Raw genomic sequence first — 11,416 nt, 5'->3', positions numbered from 1 at the left:
ACAGATTGTGCTAACAGTAACTTTTTGATTTTTTTTGCAGACTCTCCGTCTTTGTGCACTACTTCTCCTTAGGTAAAGGAAGAAGCGGGCGTTGTATGACCGAAGGACAAAATCCTGAGGCCGATTACGACCCAAAGATTGAGAAAACTTTCCAAAGAAGAAGAAGAAACAGCCGCCAAGGACAACAAGAGAAAGATCCCAACATGGCGGAGCAACCAGAAAACAGAGCACCAAATGCAAATAATATCATGGAGAATCCCATCCTCTTGGCGAATGACCGCAATAGGCCCATCCGGGACTCTACGTCGCCCAACCTTTATGATTTCTCACCAGGGATCATGAGGCCAGCCTTAGACGGATCGAGATTCGAATGAAACTAGTGATGCTGCAAATGATTAAAACTATCGGACAGTTTGGCGGTAGACATGGCAAGGATCCGCACACCCACCTCCTGAGTTTTATCGAGATCTGTAATACGTTCGTGTTCCCAAACTTCTCCGCTAAGGAGGTTTGATTAACACTGTTCCCATTTTTTTTTTGTGACCAGGCACGTAAATGGCTTATTCTCTCAAACCAAGGGAGATTACATCATGGGAACAAGTAGTGGAGAATTTCATGAAGAAGTACTTCCCTCTTGCGGAAAACGCCAGAAGGAGGAAGTTGATCACTAATTTTGAACAGGATATTGATGAATCGCTCAATGACGCCTGGGCGAGGTTTAAGAGGCTGGTAAGAGATTGCCCGCATAATGACTTACCAGATTGTTTACAGATGGAAATTTTCTACACAGTTTGAACCCTGCATCGCAGACGGTTGCCAATGTGGCAGTAGCTGGAGGTCTGCTTGATAAAACTTACGACGAGGCTAAGAATATCCTTGATCGCATTTCCAGGAATCGTGAAGATTGGAGGAAAAACGATCAAAGATTGAGAATTAAGGACAGTGACACAAAGAATGGGGTTATCGCATCCCTGTAGAACCAAATGACTATGATGATTTATTTAATACAAGGAATTGCAATCAGTAGCCCAGGAACGCATAGTGGGCAAGTTAACGCAATCAACCAAATGAGCGTAAGTTTGTGCTACTTGCGGTGAAGACCATTCAATGGAAGAGTGTCCGAGGAACCCTCAGTCTGTCTATTTTGTGAAGAATAATCCATTTTCCAATACGTACAACCCTGGGTGGAGAAACCGCCCTAACTTCGCTTGAAAAAATCAACAACAAACTTTTCAACCAATGGCGCTAAAAGAAGGGCCACCAGGATTTTTCCCGCGAACAAACGGTCAAACGCAAAATCAAGCCAGCAGTTTGTAGGCGCCGCAATCTTCATCTTTGGAGAACTTACTGAAGCAATATATTGAAAAGAATGAAACAATGCTTCAGAACCAAGCGACGTCGATCCATAATCTTGAAATTCAGATAGGATAGATTGTGAGCGAACTCAAGAATAGACCGTAAGGGGCACTGCTGAGTTCAATAGAGCTCCCGCGCAACCCAGGTGGTACGGGAAAAGAGCAATGTCAAGTTGTGACATTGTGAAGTGGAAAGACAGTGGCGGAGGAGAAGATGGAGCCTAGTCAGACAGCTTCCATTGCGATGGAACCACAGACCCCGTTGATTAAAAAAGAAATAGAAGAAAATGAGGTGATGGAACCAGAGATTGCATCCACTTCAAAGCCGAAAAAATAGGGAACTGTGAAAATACACCTGCCACCATTCCCTCAAATACTTAAAAAGAATAAAAATGATGAAGTGCAGTATCAACGCTTTATGGACATGCTAAAACAATTGCATATCAACATCCCGTTCACTGAAGCGATTGAACAGATGGCCAAGTATGCAAAGTTTCTAAAGGACATGGTGACAAAGAAAAGAAACACTGGTAAGTTTGCAACGGCGGCATTGACGCAAAGTTCAAAATCTATAATTCCATCGAAAATGCGCGACCCTGGAAGTTTCACAATACCCTGCTCGATCGGCGGGTTATACATTGGTCAAGCGCTTTACGATTTCGGGGCCAGCATCAACTTAATGCCCATTTCAATTTTCAAACAGTTGAATGTGGGGCAGATGGCACCACGACGATGACTCTCCAGTTAGCTGACAGGTCCTTTGTGCATCTAGAAGGGAAGGTGAAAGATGTCTTGGTCACGATTGACAAATTTATATTACTAGCATACTTCATCATCCTGGACTATGAAGCGGACAATGATGTACCCATCATCCTGAGACGACCATTTTTATCCACTAGTCGCGCTCAGATTGATGTGTACAAAGGATAGATCACACTGAGCATGAATGGACAGAAGCTCAGGTTTGATATTATCAGAGCCCTGAAATACCCAAAAGAAGAAGACCTTGCTGAATCTGACGATGAACTAAGTTTGAATGAAGAAGAAAAGTCTAAAGATGAAAATGAAGATGAGGATGCGACCGCATCCATAGTAGTCTGCAATTCTATCATAGAAATAACAACCAAAGAAGACAAGCTGATAATGAATGAAGAAAGAAAAACACCAAAACCATCCTTGGAACGTCCACCGATAGTAGAGCTGAAAACCCTTCTAAACCACCTGAAGTATGCTTTTCTGGGGTAAGAATGAAACGCTTCTAGTTATAATTTCCTCTACACTTCATGAAGATCAAGAAAATGCGCTGCTGAGCATCCTGAGAAAGTATATAAAAGCAATTGGATGGACTTAGCAGACATCAGAGGAATTAGCCCCACATATTGCATGCACAGGATTCGTCTCGAGGACAATAAAAAAGGATCGATCGAACATCAACGCAGACTCGATCCTGCGATGAAGGAGGTCGTTAAAAAGGAGATAATCAAGTGGTTAGACGCAGGGATTATCTATCCAATCACTGACAGCACTGGGTCAGCCCCGTGCAATGTGTGCCGAAGAAAGGAAGGATGACGGTAGTCCCAAATGCAAATAATGAACTGATACCAATGAAGATCGTCATTGGCTGGTGAACTTGCATGGACTATTGAAAACTGAATGTGGCGACAAAGAAGGATCATTTCCCTTTGCCTTTTATCGACTAAATGCTAGACTGCCTAGTTGGAAATGATTTCTACTGCATCTTGGATGGATATGTCAGCTATAACCAAATCATGATTGCTCCCGAAGATCACTAGAAAACCACATTCACCTGCCCTTATGGAACATTTGTGTTTCGACGCATGCCGTTCGGCCTATGCAATGCGCCGAGCAATTTCCAGAGGTGTATGATGGCCATCTTTTCTGAGTATCTTGAAGATTCTGTAGAAATTTTCATAGATGAGTGATGCGTTATTTTATGTGATGACTTTATGGAATGAGATGCGGTGAAGGAAATGTGTTGAGCAACAAGTTTTCTCAGCAAAATTCAAGTATAAACCCCACTGAGTTTCCTAGTAAGTCCAGGGTCGAACTCAGGGACTAGGGAAAATAATATGCGGTGGTATTTTCTCAGCAGACTTTGCGGTAACCAAATAAATCAATAAGTGTTTGGGTTGTTGTTTGCGGTAATAAAATAAATAAATGCGGTGGATTTGAGAAAAGTTCGAGTATGTGGTAGATACATGAGTATGCAGAGGAACGGGTTGAGAAAGTCTTTAGCTAGCGTTTCCTGGGAATCCGTCAGATTATGTGATCATGCTACACTCATGCAACAACAAATCATTTTCCAATGCAAATGTGGTGCTCCTAATTCTAGGGCACATGTGTTGAATGCAACAATGTCCATAGAGCTTATTCTTAAGTCTCTTCTATTTTCCCATGTGATGATAAGATGCATACAAAGATAAGGTGACTGCATACAATCACATCCTATGAATAGCAAACAGTGCTTATTCCTTAGCTCCCATCTTTTGATTATGCGTTCTAATCTGACTCTCCCGAGCCTAGATTCTAACCTGACTTTTTCGAGCCAAGATCCTGTCCATAGACTACCCTCCTAAGTATCTCTAATGGACGAATGAAGCATATATAATACAAGATAATCACATAGAATGAAGATCCCCAGTTATGCTAGCTAAGTGTTTCTCAACCCATTCAACAGATTTAGCTACTCATGCATAATAAATAGAGAATGAATAGATATAAAGAAGTAAATTCCATTTCTATAGATGAGTTTAAGTACAAAATAACAATGGAAGATAATGATAGAGAGCCTGGTAGTAATCTCTTAATTCCCAAGGCCTTTACACTGTCAACTTTATTTTGTTCAAAAGATATTTCTGCTTCAGCAAGAGCTGGCCCTCTCTCTGATCTTGAAGCTTCCGACACTCTCCCAAGTTCACCGGAATGATCTATCGGTACAATCTCGCTTCTCTCACTTCCGCCTTAAAATAAAAGAAAATCTAAGAACAAAGCTAATCTATCTAAGGCAAAATTCTCTAACTCTCCGAACTTGCTGAACTAGCTGAACCCCTTTTTTGAAGGTTGCCTTCAGTATTTATAGAGCTTCAGGGTGAAAGATGACTTCTCTCTTATGATTGCACAGATGGGATGGCTTTAATTCTCTGACTGATGCGCCGAATATTTGTCACCAAAAAGCTGAGTGTACTTGTTATCTTTAGTGGCTTGTCAACTTAATTCGGATTCGACTGTCATCAGCTTTCTGTCCCATCGTGATTAATTATGCTTTTCACTCAGATGCGCCCACCAAGTTGCGCCAGCTCTATGCGGCAATCCTTCTTGAGCAGATGTTTGCGAGCATAAATCACCGCAAAGGCTTGCGGTAATGCTGCGCTCAACCCTTGATTTCTTATGATCGTGCTTTCCGCCTTGCGTTAACGCATATTCTGCATAAAAATACAAAAGTTAACTGATTCTATGCGATGGACGCATGCAACCGCAATGTCATGAACTTAATGCTTTTTGGACGCTATCTAACATATTTCATCAATGCAAACCTTCATTGTTTAATAACTTAGCACTGTAATAACGCGCATTTCTACTCGCTATCAACGACTTGTCGGTGTATGGGCAAACATACAAAGTCTGTCTCAACAATCTAGAGAAGATACTGAAGAGATGTGAAGAGACGAACCTTGTGCTAAATTGGGAGAAATGCCACTTCATGGTGAAGGAAGGTATCGTGCTTGGGCACAAAGTCTCCAAGGATGAGCTGGAGGTGGACAAGGCAAAGATTGAGGCAATTGAAAAGCTTCCACCTCCATCGAATGTGAAGGCTGTCAGGAGCTTCTTAGGATATGCTGGCTTTTATCGACGTTTTGTTAAAGACTTTTCAAAGATTGCACGACCGTTGAGTGCGTTGCTGGAGGGAGAAAAAGCATTTGACTTTGATGACCAATGCCTCAACGCATTCAAGATACTGAAGAACACATTAACAACCGCACCTGTGTTGATCGCACCAGACTGGACACAACCCTTTGAACTAATGTGCGACGCAAGTGGTTATGCGATGGGGGCGGTGTTAGCGCAAAAGAAAAAAACAATGCTACACCCCATCGCATATGCGAGTAAAACCTTGAACTTTGCTCAAACAAATTACACTACCACAGAAAAAGAATTGCTTACGGTGATATTTGCTGGGAATTAAAGTAATCATTCACACTGACCACTCGGCGATAAAATATTTGATGACAAAGAAAGATGCGAAGCCGAGATTGATTCAATGAGTTCTCCTCCTTCAAGAATTCAAATGGAAATCATTGATCGCAAGGGGACAGAGAACCAGGTTGCAGACCATTTATCAGACTAGAAAAACCAGAAGTTGACCGCAACTAATCAAAGGTGAACGCAACTTTCCCAGACGAGCAGCTATTTAAAATTGAAGAATTACCATGGTCTGTGGACGTGGTCAATTTTTTGGTTTGCGAAAAATTCCCTGAGGGTTATACAACCCACCAGAAGAGGCGGCTCAAACATGAATGTAGATCATATTATTGAGACGAGCCAAATCTTTATAAGAGGGGGTCAGACTAGATTTTGCACCTATGCGTACTAGACGCTGCTCACCAACGCATACTATCACAATGCCATGACTCGCCATATGGAGGACACTTTGGAGGCCAACACACAGTAACAAAGGTGTTACAAAGTGGTTATTTTTGGCCAACATTATTCAAGGATGCAAGAGACTATGCAATGAAATGCGACCGGTGCCAACGCACAGGAAACATTTCATGGAAACATGCGATGCCCATGAACATCATCTTAGAATTGGAACTGTTCGACATCTGGGGCATAGACTTCATGGGACCATTTCCACCATCAAATTGTCACAAATACATTCTATTGGCTGTCGACTACGTTTCCAAGTGGGTAGAAGCGGTATCGTGCATCGCAAGCGATGCGACGGTAGTCTCCAAGTTCTTAAAGAAAAATATTTTCACTCGTTTTGGCACTTCACGTGCCATAATAAGTGATGAAGGCTCTCACTTTGTTAATCACATCGTCAACAATTTGCTACTTAAATATAATATCCTCCATAAAGTGGCCATCGCATACCATCCACAAACAAATGATCAAGCTGAAGTGTCCAACAGAGAAATCAAGCTGATATTAGAGAAGGTGGTAAAACCTTCACGAAAAAATTGGGCAATGAAGCTTGACGATGCCTTGTGGGCATCTAGGATTGCCTATAAGACATTTATAGGGATGTCCCTGTATGCGTTGGTGTTCGGAAAGGCATGTCATTTACCGCTTGAGCTGGAGCATAAAGCACTGTGGACAGTGAAAAAGCTAAATTTTGAATTAAAGGCCGTAGGGGAAGCAAGAAAACTTCAGTTGGTCGAGCTTGAAGAATGGAGAACTCACACATACGAGAATGCAAAAATCTACAAGGAGTGCGCAAAGTGCTGACATGACAAACAATTATGCGAGAAGAATCTCCAAGTCGACAAAAGGTCTTATTATTCAATTCGGGCCTACAACTCTTTCCTGGGAAATTAAAGTCACGTTGGTCCAGACCCTTCATAATCAGAGAGGTATTCCCGCATGGTGCGGTTGAGTTATCCAATGAAGATGGGACCAACACATTCAAAGTCAACGAGCAAAGAGTCAAAATATATCACAGAGAATACTTGCATCGTGAGAACACCTCCGTGTACCTGATGAATTCTGACTAAAGACGAAGTGGGCAGTCCCTGCACAATCATGCGATTCAATTTCATCAGGGAGCAATTTTTGTGAAGTATCCGTTGAAACCTTCAATTCATGAACTTAATTCTACCTCTTTGTAGTCATTATCATTTATTTATCCTTTGCATATTATTTCTATAAAAAAAAAATTTACTCTGTCTTTTATTTGACCCTCTCAATGTTTTTTTTTGCAATGATCGTGGTGAACGACTGCGGAGAAGCTACACGAAAGACGCAACTAGTTTATTCCACCACCGCAATTGAAGAAAGTAGTTTGCCGCAAAGAATGATGCGATTACAAATAATGCAGGCGACAGAGCAAATTTGGGGGTTGTATCTTTCCTTGACTTGGCTTATTCCAAATTTTTCTCTATTTCATCTCATTTTAACTTTGATAATTTTATCATCGCATCCTCTTTAGTCGGCGAAATCATTACACATTGATTAATTTAGTAAGTCACCGCATTGTTTCTTTTTGCCAATTATGATTTCAATGATGACACGCAAACTTTTATTTTTCATCACATGCACTAGAGTCAACTTAATTTTAGGACAGTCAATTCATGAAATATTTCTAGAAGTTAGTGGTCCACTAGCTTTTTTTTCAAACTCACTTTTATGAAATCTCCTAAGAGTATCACATGAATTCTCTCAATCTTTCAGCAATGAGGACATTGCTGCCTTTAAATTTTGGGGTGCGATATTCATTTTCAACCTTGATATTTTAGGCATTTAAAAACAAAACAAAATAAAATAAAATCATAACGTTGCGATCAAATCCTACTTGTAGTTGGATGTCCGCATGACACCCGTGGGGGCAAGTCAATACGAAGGTAGGAATCGTAATCAACACATAAATAAAATGATTGCAACTCCGTTGCTAAATGGGCATGAGTTTAGACTGAGAAAGAGCACCTTGCTCGTAGTTGGATTTAGTTGACAAGCTGTTAACGACACACTGTAGCAAGTACACTCAACTTTTCGGTGACAATTATTCGGCGCATCAGACAGATAATTAATGACATCCAATCAATGCAGTCATTTGAGAGAAAAAGCTCTTCACCCTGAAGCTCTATAAATACCAAAGGCCACCTTCATTAAAGAAGTTCGGTTTTTATTACAGCTGAGCCATAGAGAGAGTTCACCATACAAAATATAGTTAGCCTTTGTTCATAGTTTTCTTACATTTAGCAGGTGAAGGTGAGAGAAGAGAGTGTGGAAGAGCGTTGAGAATAGAGAGAGGGTCGACTCTTGCGAGAGCAAGAATATTCTTTAGGGCAGAGTAGAGTAGAATAGTGCAAAAGCCTTGGGAAGCAAGAAATTGCTACCAGACTCCCTATCTTTACCTTCCATTGTCATCCTGTATTTTGATTTCATTTATAAAATGGAACTTGCATCTCTATATCTGCTCACTCTCTTTACATTACGCATAAGTAACTAAACATCCGAATGGGTTGAGAAGCACTTAGCTAACATGACCTAAGATCTTCATTGTATGCGATCATTTTGTCTTATGTATGCATCCATCACCCCTTTAAAGCTACTCGAGAGAGAGTCTAAAAAAAGAACCTAGACTTAAGAGAGTTAGGTTAGAATCTATACTTGAGAAAGCAAGATTAGAACCGCATAAGTAAGAGATAGAGACTTGCTAACATGCATCGCATGCACCCAAGAAATAGGTTATGATAGTATGCGGTCGCCTTGTGTATGTGTGTGTCATTCATCATTGCATAGACAAGAATAGAGGTTTAGACACAAGTCCTATAGACATCATCGCATACATCGCATGCGTTCTAAAACTAGAAGCTATAACATTTGCATTGAGAGATGACTTACTGTTGTATGTATGTAGCATGATCACATAATGTGAACGCAATCTTAGAAAGTGTTAGCTAAAAACCTTCTCAACCTGTTCCCTTGCATACTCATTGTACTTTCGTGTTATTAACTATTTTCTCAATTCTGTCGCATGGACTTATACCTTAAACAATGTACCAACCAACGCATTGTGTCATTTGTCACCGCAAAGAGATCTAAAATTACCATCACATACTGTTTCCATAGTCCTTGTGTTCGACCCTGGGCTTACCAGGCAACCTAGTAGAATTTATACTTGGATTTTGCTAGGAAAGCTTGCATGTACAACACATATTCCACCATCGCATTCTACACCATTATTTCATTGCATTAACCACGCTCCATGATCGTCACGATGATCTCTTTGACGCACAATGTTGCTAACCCGTTTACGAAGGTTCTCATGGCTACAGTGTTTGAGGGTCACCTTTAGAGCATGGGTCCATAGGATCGCCCGCAACTAGACTAGGGCAAGGGCTTTTATGCCCTAGTTTATTATTTTTTACTAGTTTTTGTGCACCCCACTTCACTTTAGGACAAGTGAGAGATTGTTGGGGTTGGTGCCCTAAAGTCTCGTGTCATGTAGTTTGTAAACAGTTTGTACGAATGATATTTTACTTCACATCTTGTTTTTGTTTAGTTGAATATTTTATTTGCTTTACCATAAATCAATAAACCTAAAATCCCTGGTTATCTGGATGTAACTTAAGCATGTATGTGGTGACATACAAGTGGATCATGTCTTAAGTGATAACCAAAATGGTCTGTAGTATATGGATATAGGAGAGAATCCTTATCCTGATAACGCTATGGATGCGGCCTGCTTTGTGGAATGGTCACAAATGTTGTGACTTGTCACAGATGGTCTGATCTTGATCATTCATGTAAGGGACATGTGAGTGGGGGCATCCTACACAAAGAGTTTGTATAAAACTTGACCACGAATTGTTAACGTCTCGTTATATAACACCGCTCATGACAGAGACTTCACTTCACTTGGATGATTGTAGGTAACATGACCTCAATCCTGAGTGAGTTGGAAACTCCTGCCATTGAGGGCGGTCCTTTGATTTGCATGAGTGCGAGTGGCTAGGTCACCGACTCAAACCTACTACTTTGGGGATTCGTCTGATTTTGGAGTTGGGAACTCAAATACACAAGATGGATTCACTCCTTCCCTAAAGCAGGGGAAAGTAGATAGATAGCTCCCTTAAGGGCTGATTCCAAAGCTTGAATGATGTGGCGCCGCACACCTTCTTTTGGCTCGAGAGGTGTTCACACATAGTTGGACTATGTTGTATTGTTCATTAGAGGAATCAGTGGTACTTAAGGAGTGAAATGTAACTACAAGGGCAAAACGGTAAATTGGCCCAACTGTATTTACGAGCATTTGTGAAGGGTCATCGTACTCATGATTGGTTATATCTGATGGACACAGAAATATATCAGTGGTAAGAAGAGTTTAGTTGTTGGTCTTTAGTGGAATGCTTGGCAGTTAACGGATGGTGGATCTCATGGCTAAAGATTTTAGTAAGCTATTCACGTATCGTTGGAGCTTTGAGCCATAGGTCTATAAGGTCCCTTTGGTAGCTTGGATGAAGTTGAGAATCAGTTTTTGGGTCAATTTGAAATGTTCAAATTGATAAGAAGGAGTTCGATTATATATGATATAATTGAACTGGTTAATTATATATGATATAATTGACTAAATGTATGAGATACATTAATTTGAAGAAAATTGGATATAAATATGATTTATATCAAGTAGAGGAGAAATTACTATAATAGATATATGATATCAACCTATATGTTAATAATATAATATGGTTATATTCATTATTTAATTAATTAGGCGGTTATGAGATGATTGGCTGATAATTTCTCCATAATCGTGCAAAAGTGGGAAGATTGAATTTGATTCTTGTAACTGAAGAATAAAATGAAAATTGTTTTCATTTTGTAAAGAGATTCGAAAATTCGTTCACGGTGTGAAAACTTTACGATCGCTTAGCATTGAGAGCTTATGCAATAGCTCCCATCGTCCTAAACGATCACACACCCACACACTAAACAATCGCACACCCACGCACTAAACGATCGAACATGATTTCTAAACGATCGCTTAGTGCGCCGAGACGACCTAAACGATCTCTTACTATTTGCTAGACGATTGCTTAGTAAAACCTACACGATCGTGTACTTTTCTCTAAATGACAAGCCCCGACTATATTATAATCATCTACTATCTCCCATTTGCTTGTTTGTACTACACAATCGTCTTTTCCTCCTCCCTCTACCAATTCCATCAAAGTCCACCCTTTGGATTCTCACTCTGAGATTACCGAGGGCTTCGAGTGGTGGTGTCGTCTCCGGTTGCTGTTGGTTCGTGCGTTGCTGTTTGTGTAGATGATTGTGGTGTTGTTAGGTGACTGTTTGCTAAGCGATAAGGAGCGTAA

General features: G+C 40.6%; 1 non-coding gene across 1 annotated transcript; it reads right to left on the bottom strand.

Annotated features, from left to right (window-relative positions):
• Window positions 1–648: 648 nt before the first annotated feature.
• On the bottom strand, window positions 649–755 carry LOC120092329 (small nucleolar RNA R71). Its single transcript, XR_005486034.2, has one exon. It is a non-coding gene; the product is annotated as a small nucleolar RNA R71 (small nucleolar RNA).
• Between the last annotated feature and the right edge of the window lie 10,661 nt (window positions 756–11,416).

The sequence above is a fragment of the Benincasa hispida genome, chromosome 11 (genome assembly GCF_027475165.1).
Source record: "Benincasa hispida cultivar pf3 chromosome 11, pf3_genome.v1.1, whole genome shotgun sequence".
Taxonomy (NCBI): Eukaryota; Viridiplantae; Streptophyta; class Magnoliopsida; order Cucurbitales; family Cucurbitaceae; genus Benincasa; species Benincasa hispida.
Note: the sequence above shows the minus strand (reverse complement) of the source record. Positions and strands in the feature narration are given on the sequence as shown.